General features: G+C 42.2%; 1 protein-coding gene and 1 pseudogene across 1 annotated transcript in view; one reads left to right on the forward strand and one right to left on the reverse strand.

Annotated features, from left to right (window-relative positions):
* Positions 1-9,437, forward strand: part of LOC146799581 (uncharacterized) — a 42,337-nt pseudogene extending 32,900 nt beyond the window's left edge.
* The window catches only part of TMEM121 (transmembrane protein 121), a 940,474-nt gene that overhangs the window by 57,375 nt on the left and 868,553 nt on the right, over positions 1-14,546 (reverse strand). The window lies entirely within an intron of this gene.

Consider the following 14,546-nt stretch of genomic DNA (forward strand, 5'->3'; position numbering starts at 1 on the left):
TGGATAAGTAACTTTTCCCTGATTGCGAAACCTTTGGTACGCTTAACAAGAAGTGATGTAAAAGACTACATTGAGTTAAACAAAGAGGAATTAACAGCTTTTAAACAATTGAGAGACAGTTTATGTGAAGCGCCAGCACTTGGTATGCCTGATTATGAAAAGGAATTCGAACTTTATTGCAGCGAAAGAAACGGATGTGCACTTTCTGTATTAATACAGAAACATGGAAAACTAAGGAGACCAATTGCATATTTCTCAGCTATATTAGATCCCGTAGCTGTAGCATTGCCAGGTTGTCTGAAAGCCTTAGCAGCCACTTGCAAAAGTTTGGAACAAAGTGAAGGAATTGTGATGGGATATTCTGTGAGAGTGTTTGTACCTCATGATGTGGCAATCCTTTTAACAAGGAGCCGCACCCAGTTCATGACACACAGTCGTCTAACTAAATATGAGAAAGTTATCATAGGTGCGACAAATGTGAGCCTGGTGAGATGTCTGAATGTGAATCCTTCAACGTTACTGCCTGATGCTGAGAATGTGGAAGTCAGAGATGATGTGGATCATGATTGTTTGGAAGTGCTTGATTTCTGTACCAAACCAAGTCCTGATATAAAAGATGTACCTTTGACAGAAAGTGACTATGTGATGTTTGTAGATGGATCATGTTTGAGAACGGATGATGGAATTCTAAGTGCAGCATATGCAGTATGCACAGTAGCAGCAGTATTGGAAGCGTCATGCCTGAAAGGAGTAAAATCAGCCCAAGTTGCCGAACTGTTTACCTTAACAAGAGCATGTAAGTTGGGAAAGAATGTGAGAGTGACTGTGATAACCGATAGTCAATACGGCTTCGGTGTGGTGCATGACTTTGGGCAAATTTGGTCCCAAAGAGGATTTTTGACTTAAAGTGGAACGCCTATAAGGAATGCTGAAGTGGTTGGAAAATTGCTTGAGGCGATACAGCTGCCTAAGCAATTAGCTGTGGTAAAATATGGTGCGCATTCAAAGGCTGGAGGTTATATCCCAGCTGGCGACCAGTTTGCTAATGATATGGCTCAATATTGCGCACGCAATCAGAATTCTGTAAATCGGGCAAGAGAAAAAGAAATGAATTCATGTCCCTTGTTGTTTACTAACATTGTGAATACATGGGAAGAAGTGAGACAGTTGCAAGAAGAAGCAGGAGATGAGGAGATGAGACAGTGGGTAAAAGCAGGATGTGCACCATGGGAAATAGATCATGTGTGGGTTTATCGGGATGGAAGACCAGTTATGCCTAATAGCATGGTGTCTGCCATGGCACAGATGTATCATGGACAAGCACATGTAGGAAGAGACGCAATGATCAGATTGTTCAAGCAAACATGGTATAATGCAAAATTCAGACTTGTAGCTGAAAGCCTTTGTCAAAGATGCCTTATATGTCAGCAGTTCAATCCTGGAAGAAAAACAGTGGTAAGTCTAGGAACGATAGGTCGAGAAGGAGGGCCTTTCACCAGAATGCAGATTGACTTCATTGAAATGCCTCCATGTAACAGGTTGAGGTATGTTTTGGTGATGGTTTGTTTATTTTCAAGATGGGTGAAAGCATACCCAACGAGAAGAAGTGATGGGATTACAGTAGCCAAGCTATTACTAAGAGAGTTCATTCCTAGATTTGGTTTTCCAGTCACAATTGAGTCAGATAGAGGAAAACATTTTCATAATGAAATCATGAAGTTGATTTGTGAAGCATTGAATGTACAACAAAAACTACATTGTGCCTATCGCCCAGAGGCTTCTGGTGTGGTGGAACAAGTAAATGGCACCATTAAAAACAGGCTGGGAAAAATGTGTTTAGCCACAGGTTTGAAATGGCCTGATGTCTTGCCTCTGGTACTCATGACTATTAGATCAATTCCAGATAGGAATACAGGTCTGAGTCCCCATTAAATTGTCATGGGAAGAGCAATGCGACATGTTTTCATACCAGTCAACAAGCTTTTGCCTATATCTGATGACTTGGTGTTGGATTATTGCAAGGGGTTGGCTGATTCCGTTCATTCTGTGTTTCATCAGGTTGGATCGGATGCCACCACTCTTGAAAAGAAGCCAGCTCATGATTTGAGCCCAGGGGACTGGGTTAGAATAAAAGTACATCAAAGACGGAACTGTTTGGTCCCACATTGGGGAAAACCACATCAGGTGATCTTGACTACAACAACAGCAGTAAAATGCGCAGGAGTGAAGAATTGGATTCATGCTAGTCACACCTTGCGAATTCCAAACCCAGTCGATAACAAGGAAGGAGAATACTTTGAAGAATCAGATACAAGTTCTGAATCAGATACTGAAGAAACAAGAACAAGACAAATTCCTGATAGGGGGGAATCAGAACAAAGTCCAGTTATTGCACCAGAGAACCTTCCTTTAAGAAGAAAGTTACAGATTTCTGACACCAGCTCAGAATCAGAGACTGTACCTGTTCAAGCACATGAAAATGAGAGTAAAAGCAGTGAAGAAACTGTCAAGGAAATTCTTGATAAAACAGTCCCAAGTGAAAGTTCAAGAGAAATCCCACCTGAAGTAATAAAATTAGATGGTAAGGTACCAGATACAGAGAGTGAGGGATAGATTTTTGATGAAGACCCCGAGGAGTTGTAGGGAACTCACACATCCAGTCAGAGGAAGGGACGGTTAGTCAGCAGGAAGATTGTGTGGAAGAACCACGAGGAGGGACAGAAGTAGGGAACAAAATAGAAGTGGCGGAAAGGAGAACAGTTGAAGGAAAAAGTCAAGTTGAAACTGAATTGGAAGACTGTGATGAAGAAGTACCAGAAGGTCGAGTCCTAAGAAAGAGAGCATGGCGAACTGAGAAAAAGGAAAAAGGAAATAAATTGAAAATATCAGCAAGAGATGAAATTTAGCCAAATAAAATAAAGAGACTGAGATACAGATTGACTAGAGTGAATTAATCTAGAGCTGAACAAGTAAATGAAGTATCAAGTCAAGAAAAATTGAAAGACGGGGAAAAAGCATCAGCAGAAGAAAATAAGAGAACGAGAAAACCTAACCAGAAGTATAATTCGCCGGAATGGTCATATGTGGCACTGCCTGAAATAAAAGAATAGGCGGACAGCCAAGGGGATCCAGAGGTGACTGTATCAGAAGTGGTTGAGGAAGACGAAGAATCGAAAATCCTGAGTGTTATCTATGTCCGATATTGGAGAAGAGACGGATGTTCAGGAAGTTCTGTACCAAGATTATGAAAGAAAAGTGAAAGACGATCAAATGCCAAACTGAGAAGACCAAAAGTGACCCAAGTGGGAAGGCAATAAATTACTGAAAAAGACATAACTGCTTAGAGCCTTGGGTTAGACAAAATTAGTTGTGAAGTAGAAGAGGCTAAGTCAAAAGACACTGATCATTTTTCAAAATGGCAAACACAGAAAGTAGAAAAACTAAATGTGTATTTCTTAGAAGATGGTTTAAAATGTGTTGTTGTTGTACAGGATTACTAATGTTTCTATGGAGTGTATTAGCTTTAATAGTTTCATTCAAGTTAAATTAGGAACAATAGAAGGATATAGTGAGAATAAAACTAATGTAGAAAAGATTCAGAAAGTATACCCAACTAAAATAGATAGAAATTATTTACATAAAGACAGGTCTATAAATGATTTCTCTAACAATGTACTTTCAAAATTACTATAGTGGGTGTGACCTATCATCACCTCCCAGGAACATATGGAATAACATGTAGTGTAATAGCAAGTTTGTTTTACAAAATAGGGAAATTAGAATATTACTTTTCGGATGTAGATAACATATTTTCACAAGTACCTGTAATTAACAAATTGAATAAAGTGAAGCCTGCAAAGGTATTAGGTGATTTTTTCTTAGAAACTAAAGAACTAACATTAGAGTCCATATTTAGAAATAATCTAACTTGCAGCTTAAAGAAGGAGGAAAGGATTTTCTTAGATATGGTTGAAGAAAGGAGAATAAAGATGCAAAGGAAAATACCTGAAGGAAAAGAAGAAAAGACAGTTTGGGATGTTGAAAGAGAAAAAACATTTGAAGGGAGAGGCTAGTCCAACAATGGCTTTGGTTGGCCTCAGAAAGGAAAGTTGTGTATTAGAAGGAATCAAACTGCATATGATAATTATTTTGTAGGTACGAGTGATTGCCATGATACATATCGAATCATGGGTGGATGGAGATTTAAAGGAGGAAATGATCCAGTTTTTCCTGGATTATATTTTATCTGCGGGAACAAGGCATATTATCGTTTGCTAGATCATTGGTATGGCACATGTTATATAGGCTTGGTTTTCCCAAAGATATTCCATGTGGGAAGAGGAAGAGATGGTGTACATAAGTTAGGTAGTCAACTAACACGTAGAAAAAGAGAATCTTGGTCAGAAATTGTAGGAGACATATTTGGAGCATTGATACCAGCAGTGGGAATATCTCTGAATGCACACAAAATTAGAAAATTATACACAGTAGTGGATCGCTTGTCAACAAGCACCGCCGGAGGATTCTTATTAGTAAATACAGAAATGGTTGCCATGCGTGCCATGATAATGCAAAATCGACTTGCCCTTGATATATTTCTGGCAAAAGAGGGTGGAGTCTGTGGAATGCTGAAAGTTCAACATTGTTGTACTTACAATCCTGATGAAAGTCAAGATTTAAAGATATACCTTAAAAACATAACTGATTTGCATGAAGAAATTGCACCACTGGAGGTTGAAGGTGTTTGGGAAAAGATTGGAAAGAAATGTTCCTCTATTAAAGATTTACTATTAAAATTAGGTAGTAAATATTTAGGTAAGATCCTATTTCCATTAACATGTGTGATATTTTTAATATTAATCTTAAGACTAGGATGTTTATGTTACAACAGAAAGAAAATAGGGAAAACATAAAAAGAGAAACATTGAAGAAAAGAGAAAATAAAAGATGAGAAAGAGAATTTGAAAAGGTAGAATTAGAAGAAATGAAAGATAGTATGTATAAAAAAGTAAGAGAAGAAGAGACAGGTGAAACAGAAATGTGAACTAATAAAATATTGAATTCATTTCTTTTTAAAGAGTTACAAAATTTTTGGTAGTGTGGTGATATAATCACCAAAGTGGGGATTGATGGAGCAGGTAGTGCAAAATTTTGTGTACCTCCTCTATTTTGCATGGAAATACTAATTAGATAATCTATTAATTATAATATTATTAAACGAGTGCTGCATGTATATTAATCAACATTATTAAAAACAAATTACACGTGGGAGACTGCTATTTGCATGGCTAAATAACTCATGTAACTAAAATCTGTACGCATATTAACAATAGTATATGTGGTAATTGTATATTGCATGATATATTGCTTTGTGATGTTTACATCTTCGTGGAGGATCGAAAAAGGTGAATATGATTGCTTTAAATGTCGCTATATGCTAGATAAATACTAACACATAAAGGGATTAGTAAGGGGTTAACATTAGAATCATCATTTCTATATATTAATTATTCTTTTGTGTTTGTTTCGCTTAAGTTGACATCTGGGCCTAATCCAAAATGGCCGCTGACACCGTACACAGAAGTGGCCACCGTCTCGTGAAGCGCGGAGTCAATTGCGCATGTTCAGACAGTATTGTGAACTTCTTAGCAACCTTTATACATCAAGTTCCCGGTCAAGGATAAGAATTTGGTGATCTGCCAAGATAAGGGAACAATCAAGAATACAACAGACCGGAACAAGCTGATACTAATGTGGACTAGTGACCTCACAACTCGGACTGAACTGAGACTCTGGGAATAAGAATCGGACGATCCCAACCAGCCAATCACCACTGTTCTGGGCCTAAAAATTTATCTTCTTAACCTGATATTATTATAAAAAGGGTAGTAGAATAGAGAGATAGACGACGCCTTTTCCTGATGGTCCAGATGCTGCCTGACCACTTGATGACTACAAACTTTCCCCAAAATCCACAGGCTATGATAGATGCTTGCACGATTTCTGGTCCTTTCATAAAATTCGGGACTGTAACGTGCTGAGCAGAGGACTTTGGACTTTGACCCTTGACCTGCTTTATTCAGACAATTTACGACAAATTTGGTTATGCAGAGCCAATGAATTAGAGGACCCCAGATAGCCAGATTAGGTAAATATGATGTTCTGCGATTTACTTGAATTGATCTAGAAATTCTAAACTTTTGACGAAACAAATGAAAATATAAATCATTATGGAAATATAGATAAACAAATATTGATTAACAAGAAAATATGAGTTTGTGGTTTTTCATTAAGGGAAATAAGGATTCTGAGTCTTAAATGTGTTTTAGCTGGTTCTAAATCACCATCAACCAATCCAACTAATTGGTCCGTCGACCAAGTGGGTGGAGTGCCTTGATGTTTAGTATTAGGGATCTATAGGCGACGAATGCTAATGTATATTTGTAAAATAACTCTTCTCTCCCTATAGGTTATAAGGTGTTCCCCCACATGTCCGGCGTAAGAATTGTATCATCCCTCCTGTGTGCAGACTCGTGAGAGAGAGATGTATGAGTGTTGGTGTTATGGGCCCCACCAATGAATGCGTGTGTAAATGAGTTAGTGTGACGGCGGGTCTGCGACGCAGGGTCGACGGTTGTGCTCTCACTCTTTCCCCGGCTTTTGCGCTGGATCACCCTTCATGGCACAGATCCTCTCCAGGCAGGTAGGGATCTCTAAATATGAGCAGCATCCCTCTGCCAGAGCCTCAGCTGTCCTGGTGGCCTTGATGGACCCCGCCAAACTTAAATAACCACTCTAACCTTGAGATGCTCATCCCTTAGGTCACTCAGGCTCAAAGCCCTGTTAAGATCTGCAGGGGTGGCGACAGCAGGTTCTGCTCTAGCACTAATACAATGTGATACCTCTCAGTTGGTAGTATTAGTGTTAACACGATTTCTGCATGGAGACGAAGGTCCCAATGTAGTTTCTGAAAGAAACGGGCAGAGACCATGAGTGACTCTTATACCACACAGCTAGTGCTCTGATTCAATATGTATTCATTCTTTCTGTAAGCTATTATGCTGACTTAGCAATTCAAATTCCTGAATATTATTGATTTTAAGATCGATTTTTAGTAAACATATTTGCTTATGTTTATTAAGTTGTATTGTACGTTAGTCCGATGTATACATGAGGTTTGTCTCGAAATAGACTTTCTTTATGATTTACTGCAAACTCTTCTAGAAACTGTGTCTGAAGACGACGGCCCTGCCACAATACATGGAATTAATGCAAATTAAATAAATCTTATATGTTGAGATCATGGTTTTCATGTTGTGTTCCCCCTGCTATTGAACCCTTCTTGCTGATTACAAAAACAATTGTCTAAACCATAACAAAGGCACTTGAAATATTTTAATACCTAGAATTGCATTATAACTTCATATTAACTCTATGCAGGTAGGATTTTTGTGCAGAATGGAATGTAAAAGATGTTTTCACAAAATGTCATCCTGACACGATGACTGTACAAAGAACTACGTTCAATGTCACTTAACAACAGACATGAATTAGAAGCTGGTGGGTCACATACACATGTATCATTTGATGCTTGGTCACTCTGTTTGCGCAAATATACTCTGCCATTATCAAGGGAGGATGCTTTGTTTGAACACTTTGACAAAACTCAACCTTTCTCCTGTCTGCTTTTCAAAAAAGACGTGAGTGTAATTCTATTATCCAGCTTGTTTCGTCTATTGGTCTCTGCCTAATCAATGCTCGAATGCCTCCATGATCCCTTTTACATTTTAGGATATATTAGTTGTAGAGGTGTGCTCTACTCAAACATGCAGCTACCAGATTTGCACCGAGGGGAGTTAACCAACCCTACTAAGGCTGGCCTGCTGCTGGGGCTCTCAGCAGGCCACTGTGCGTGACACACAGCCTCGCACTATGCTCTGTCGAACCTAGAGTATGTATATAGCAAATTCCAATCCCTAGACAAACCCACAGGGATCCCGTGCATTGGATGTTTGCTGTACACTTCAGCACACATGCAAATGGCCACATGTGCCCTTGTTAACACCTGCTTCAAGAGGAGTTTGTTAATGCAAATTCTGATCTGGCTATCTTAGTGAACTGAGCTTCATGCCATAACCTATTGGTGGGTGCACTGATCCCCCTGAGTAACGAGCACTTGATGCAAATTAACAACAAGCAGAATAACGGGCTTTTTGAGTTGAGAAAAATCACATTTCTATCAAAAAACACCTTCTCTACTGAAAAATAAATACCTATATGTCGCTTTGCATCACTGTCTGACGGCCCAAAGACTTAGGGGCAGATTTATGTTTCCTGGCGCATCCCTGTAAATCAGCAGGGATGCGCCAGGAAAGATGCGTCACGCAAGTTTACCCTTGCGCCACCACAGATGCGGCGCATTTACAATGCAGCGCATCGTGGCGCAAGGATAAACAGATGCGTTACGCATCTGATGGCGTAAGGGCGGCGCATTGCTGGAGTCGCGTCACAAGCACAACGCAACTCCAGCAATGTTTAGGGGCTGTCCATACCTAACATGCTGCGTCATGCCTTACGCCTGCTTCAAGCAGGCGCAAGGTTTTGACGCAGCAGCGTCGGAAAAGTGACTGAGTGAAATCTTGTAGATTTCACTGCGTCACTTTTCCGAGGCTTTTTCCGATGGAACGCCCACCCTGCATACATTAAACCTGACGCAGGTTTAATTTAGCGCAGGTCTTTACAACGTGACGCATCTCCCTAGATGCGTCACGTTGTAAATAAGGCGCAACATGGCGCATGGTTTACGCCGCCGCTGCGTCACAAAAGTGACGCAACGGCGGCGTAAAAGTGGCGCAAGTCTAACATAAATCAGCCCCTTAGTACATCTTCGCCCATATTTCTCAGTCTCTTCTCTGCAGGCAGACAGTTCTCTTCGCTTGGCATGAGCACGTAGGGCCCATCTTTTAAACATAGGTTTCTGTGTGACTGATCTTGGAAGCCAATTTTTGGAGGATGTAGTGGAGTTATACAGTATCGATGTTATTTGCTCAGATTCTCATTAGAATCTTTTTTAACTTACGAAAAATGTACAAATATAGCACATTAATATCAATAACAGCTACTGCAGGAGCCTTAGCAAAAGCAATAGGTTTAGCTTAGAACTGAAATGCCAGGCAGACATGTCCGATTTCAAGATGTTTATTTAATTTGACTTTGCCATTGAGTTGTCAGAAATACAATAGGGGATGTGCATAGACATTGCATTGTTGATCGATGTCTTACTGGTGCAGTGAGACGCCACACGCGTCATACAATCATGGTGACTTCCGTTGCTTGCTACCATGTCCCTGTATCTCTGTGTCTGATTCTTTTACATTACAGAGTTCCTAAGTGACCTGAGACAGACAGCTTCAGTAAACTTCAGTCCCAGGAATTGATATTCAATTGGTTCCTGATCTCACACCTTCTTACTGAAAAGTTAATGCCACTTTCAAACTTTCAAAAGAGTCATGCCTATCATGCCAATGAGTCACAGAACGGCATACATGAGCTAAACAATTTGGGAGCCACAGAAAAACTGCACAATGCAGCAAATGAGACGAATAAGGAGGCAATGGCCAGGACTTGAATAGGATAGAAGGAATGTGGGTGGTATTCAGTCACAGACAGTATCACACATGTTAGAAATTGGGCTTAGGGTTGGACGAGGTATGCACCCTGTTCAAACAAGAACTGCAATCCTAGTCATGGTAAGTGTAGCACACACTATCCGTCTAAAAGGCGCTCACCCTCTGGCAGCTTTGCACAGAGTAGTCAGGCTAAATTAAAGAGGCAATGTGTAAAGTATTTGTGCACACACACAGTAACACAGTGAAAACACCACAAAAGTATTCCACATTAGTTTGAAGAAATAGCCAGTATTGCAATACCAAAATGATAAAAATCCAACATACACAAGCCGAGATATGGATTTTTGCAAGATTAAATCATAATGGAGTGCTTAGAAGTCAATAGCTCTAACTGGGGCTATCTGTTCGTGATTGACCGAGGCAATTCCCAAACTTCAGTCCGACTGTGATGGAGCACAGGCTGGATAGAGGAACCAAGCAGACCAACTGACAGTAACTTGGGTGTGTCAATGCTCGGGTATGATGCATTGAAAAAAGGAGGTGATACATTGATGTCGCAGGCAATTTGCCAGTTCCGAAGTCGGGAAATGTCATAGATGCGTCGATGTTAAGACAACGTGCATCGGTTCCGAGGTGTTAATGTCGAACCGCTGGTCCGTAGGCAATGCATTGGCGTAAAGCGGTGCAGGGCCAGGAATGCATCAGATTTGGGGCCGATGCATCGCAGATGTCTGTGATGCGTTGTCCATGAATCACTCAGCAGCAGTGATTCAGAAGCGCTGCGTTGGCAAAGTCGGGGCTCCGTTATAAGTTGAGGTTGTTGCGTTGCACACTCAGTGATCAGTGACCACGGTTTCGGTGCAGGCAGTGGGGATGCGTCAATATCGCAGGGAATGCCCTGGTCTGAACAACGCTTCTGTGCCAAAGAATTGGTTTCTTGGTTTGCAGCACCAAACACTCACTCCTATGGGCCCAGGACTGGATTTTGCACCACTTGGCAGAGCATGACTCACAACAGAGGTGCAGGTGAAGTCTTTGATATCCCTGAGACTTCAGAAACAGGAGGTAAGCCCAACAAACCCCTGGAGATCCTTCAGAGATGCAGGATATAGAGAGTCAAGTCCAGTCCTCTCACTCACAGGCAAGAGGCAGCAGGCCAACACAGCAAAGCAAGCAGCAAAGCGGAGTCTCTCCTGGCAGCACACCAGCTTTTCCTCCTGGTAGAAAGTGACTGCAATTTAAAAACCAATTTCACTTAAAGATACGTTTTTAAATTGGGAGTCAAGAGACACCAAACTTACTCTTCCTATCTTTTCGCAATTGGAGGTTACATTGGTAAAGTGTTACAGGGCAGCTCGAATGCTAACCTAAGGGTGAGATCGCCACCTCCCCAGGGCTATACTTAAAAATAATGCCTGGGGGTTCCAGCCCCCTTACGTAGCCCAGGGACGCCACCTCCCCAGGGCTAATTCACTGAAATGCAGGGGGCCACGTGGCTCCCCAAAGTCCCGGGGACCACCACCTACCCAGTGCAACGGTATACTAAATCATCAGTTTCCCAGGGTGCCCACCACCGACATCTTGCAGTTCGCTATGGCTTGGCGGGAAGCCATAGCAAGCCCTGCTCTTGTTCATGGAAAGGAGAGCAGTAAAAATGCTCTCACTTCCATGAGGCAGAGCAGAATTGTTTTGGAGAGAGGGAGTTGCAGCTTGCAGTTCCCTCTGTCCAACAGTAATGCCAGTTCCCGCAGGAGGCGGGGAGCCAGTAGGGACCACGGGGTCCTTGAAGCTCCCTCTGCAGTCCTCAACACTGTGATCATGCCCTGGGGTATGGGGCAATATTGGCCCGGGGAGGGGGGCCACGCAGGACCTCCTACCCTTTAAAACAAAAAGAAAAAGATAAATAAAAGCCTAGCCCCAGGGAATCGGGTCCCGAGGGCAAGAGTGGCCTTAGGAGTGGGTCCGCTCAGCCCCTCTCCCATTTAAAAAAAAAACCTAAAATAAAGGGCAGGTCCCAGGGGATGGGATCCCCGGAGCCAAAATTGCCCCTGGGAAGGGGGAGCCATGCTGCCCTCCTTCCTTTATGAAAAAAAAAAAAATTCAAAGAAAAAGGCCAGGCCCTGGGGGATGGGGTCCCCAGGCCATAATCGGCCCCCCTTCCCATTTAAAAAAACAAGACTAGCCCTGGAGCTAAAATCGGCTAAGGTAAATGGGGCTACGCAGCCCCCTTTTCCTAAAAAAAACTATTTAATTAAAAAATAAACTCCAGCAAGTCACTCAAGGCCATGTACCCTTCACCTCCACTCTGCAAATGCACCTCTTGGCGCAATGGTGGTTGGAGAAAGAAATCCCCTTGAATGCTGAGTGTTTTTGGGGGCTAGCAAGTCCTTTGTTACCTCCAGTAAGTCCCAGAGAGCGGGATTGCTGAGAGGAGTTTAAGGCCATGCCCCCTTTCTTCACCACTCTGCAAACATACCTACTGGCATGCTTCTGGTTGGGGAATGAATTCCACTTAAATCCTTAGGGCCTCAGGACTAAAATGGACTACTTCCCCCAACCAGTAACGCATCAGGAGGAACGTTTTCAGGGTGGTGGAGAAAGGGGGCATGGTCTCTGACAGCCTCTCAGCAATCTAGCTGTGTCAGTATTACTGGAGGTGGCAAGAGAGGTAGTTGGCCCCCAAGGACTCTCAAGATATCCCCCACATAGTAGTATGCCAGAAGGTGCATTTGCAGAGTGTTGGAGAACGGGCCATGGCCACTGAACACCTCTCAGCAAACCCACTGTGTAGGACACACTAGAGTTAACAGGAGGGGTAGTTAGCCCCCAAAGATCCTCTGGAGTCAAGGGGACTTCATCCCCCTACTAGTAGTGCCACGTGGTGGAGAAGGTGGCGTGGCATCTGACAACCGCCCAGCAATCCTGCTGTGTGGGACTTACTGGAGGTAATAGGAGGGGTAGTTGGCCCCCAACGATGTCCTTGAGGGCCAACTACCCCTCATGCTACCACCAGGAAGTCCCACACAGCAGGATTGCTAAGAGGTCTTTGGAGGCCATGCCTGGTTTCTCCACCACTCTGTAAACGTGGCTCCGCTCGTGGTGAACTCCTGGTTGGAGGATGAAGCCCACTGTATTCCTGAGGGACCTTAGGGGCCAAGAAGCCCTCCTGCTACCTCCTGTACGTCCTACACAGCGGGATTCCTGAGAGCTGGACGGAGGCCATGCCCTCTTTCTCCACCACTTTGCAAATGCGATTACTAGTTAAAAAACCTGAAAAATTCCCTGAAAAAAACAAAGTTACAGGGACGTTATACTTAGGAGTTCGCTTTTAAAAAACCTTAGAAATTCACTGAGAAAAACAAAGGTTACAGGGTCTTCATAGATAGCATATAGAATTTAAAAACACTGAAATGCACTGGAAAAAAACAAAGGTAACAGGGATGTTATAGTTAGGGAAAGATTTCACTCGTACAAAACCAGAGAAATTCTGCAGTTAACTTACACCCCCACAATGCATTGCTTATGACCTCACATATTATATCACTCATGACATTGTCAGTGACATCACTGATGACACCATCCAGTGAGTGGAAGTATTTTGTAAGAGTTCATGATTGCTAATCATATATACTACAAAACTTAAAGTAGTAAACTAGGTGTACTACTAATGAGTGATATTACTTTTAATATATATCATGTGAGTGGCTGTGTGACTGTATGTATCCTTGTGCGTATCGGTGTGTGAGTGGCTGTATGGGCTTATAAGTGGTTGTGTAAGCAGCTGTTGAATGAGTGAGATGCTGTGTGAGTGGCTGTATTGGTGAGTGAGTGGGTGTGTTAGTGGATGTATGGGTGGGTGAGTGGCTGTGTAAGTGGCTCTGTCAGTGGGTAAGTGGGTGTGTAGTGATTGTATGGGTGTCTGAGTGGCTGTGTTAGTAAATGACTGGGTGTGTAAGTGGCTGTAAGGGTGCAAGAGGGGCTGTTTGAATAGGTGTTTTTTGTTATGTGACTATGTGTGTGAATAACTGTATTGGACAGTGAGTGTCTGTGTGAATGGCTGTATGAATGAGTACAGGAATGTGTGAGTGCATGTATGGATATGTGAATGGGTATCTAAGTGGTTGTGTGAGTGTATAAGGGCTTCAATGGGTGAGTAAGTGGCTGTGGAGAGAGGCTGATTGGGTGAGTGAGTGAGTGAGTGTGTGACTTTGTTGAAGTAGCTGTATGGGTGAGTGTGTGGCTATGTGGATGGCTGTATGGGTGAGTAACTGATTGTATGGGTGAGTGAATGGTTGTGTAAGTAGGTGTAGAAGTGAGGGAGTAGGTGTGTAAGTGGTTCTATAGAGGACTGAGTGGGTGTGTGAGTACTGGTATAGGTCTGTGAATGGGTATGTCAGTGGTTGAACGTGTGTGTAAGTGGGCGTACAAGAGGTTTTATGGGGTGTGAGTGGTACTGTGGATGATGTCATCAATGATGTCATTTGAGATGTCATCAGTGATGTCACTGACCATGTCATGAGTGATGTAATATGTGAGGACATAATCAGTGCATTGCTGGGGTGTAAGTTATAGTTTCAGTGAAAAAAAAAAAAAAATATATATATATATATATATATTTTCATATTTATATTTATATTCATGTATATATTCATCGCCAGTAGTTAGTTATAGTCATTGGAAAAGCATTTTTTGACTTGGCTATATCTTTGGCGCAGTTTGATGGACCTTCGTGAAAAATTCCCTCAAAAGTGTCTTGTTGGGTCCTCTTGAGCATAAAAGTTTCGGGGTGATTTGTTAAGTGGGGGCGAGGAAAAAGGGGAGGTCCAAACAAAGTGCGCTTTCCATGTTAATTCCCATAGAGATTTAAGACATGACTGCAGCCCAAACCCCTGAATAGAATTGCACCAGATTTGGCCA

This window comes from Triturus cristatus, chromosome 9 (genome assembly GCF_964204655.1).
Source record: "Triturus cristatus chromosome 9, aTriCri1.1, whole genome shotgun sequence".
Classification (NCBI taxonomy): Eukaryota; Metazoa; Chordata; class Amphibia; order Caudata; family Salamandridae; genus Triturus; species Triturus cristatus.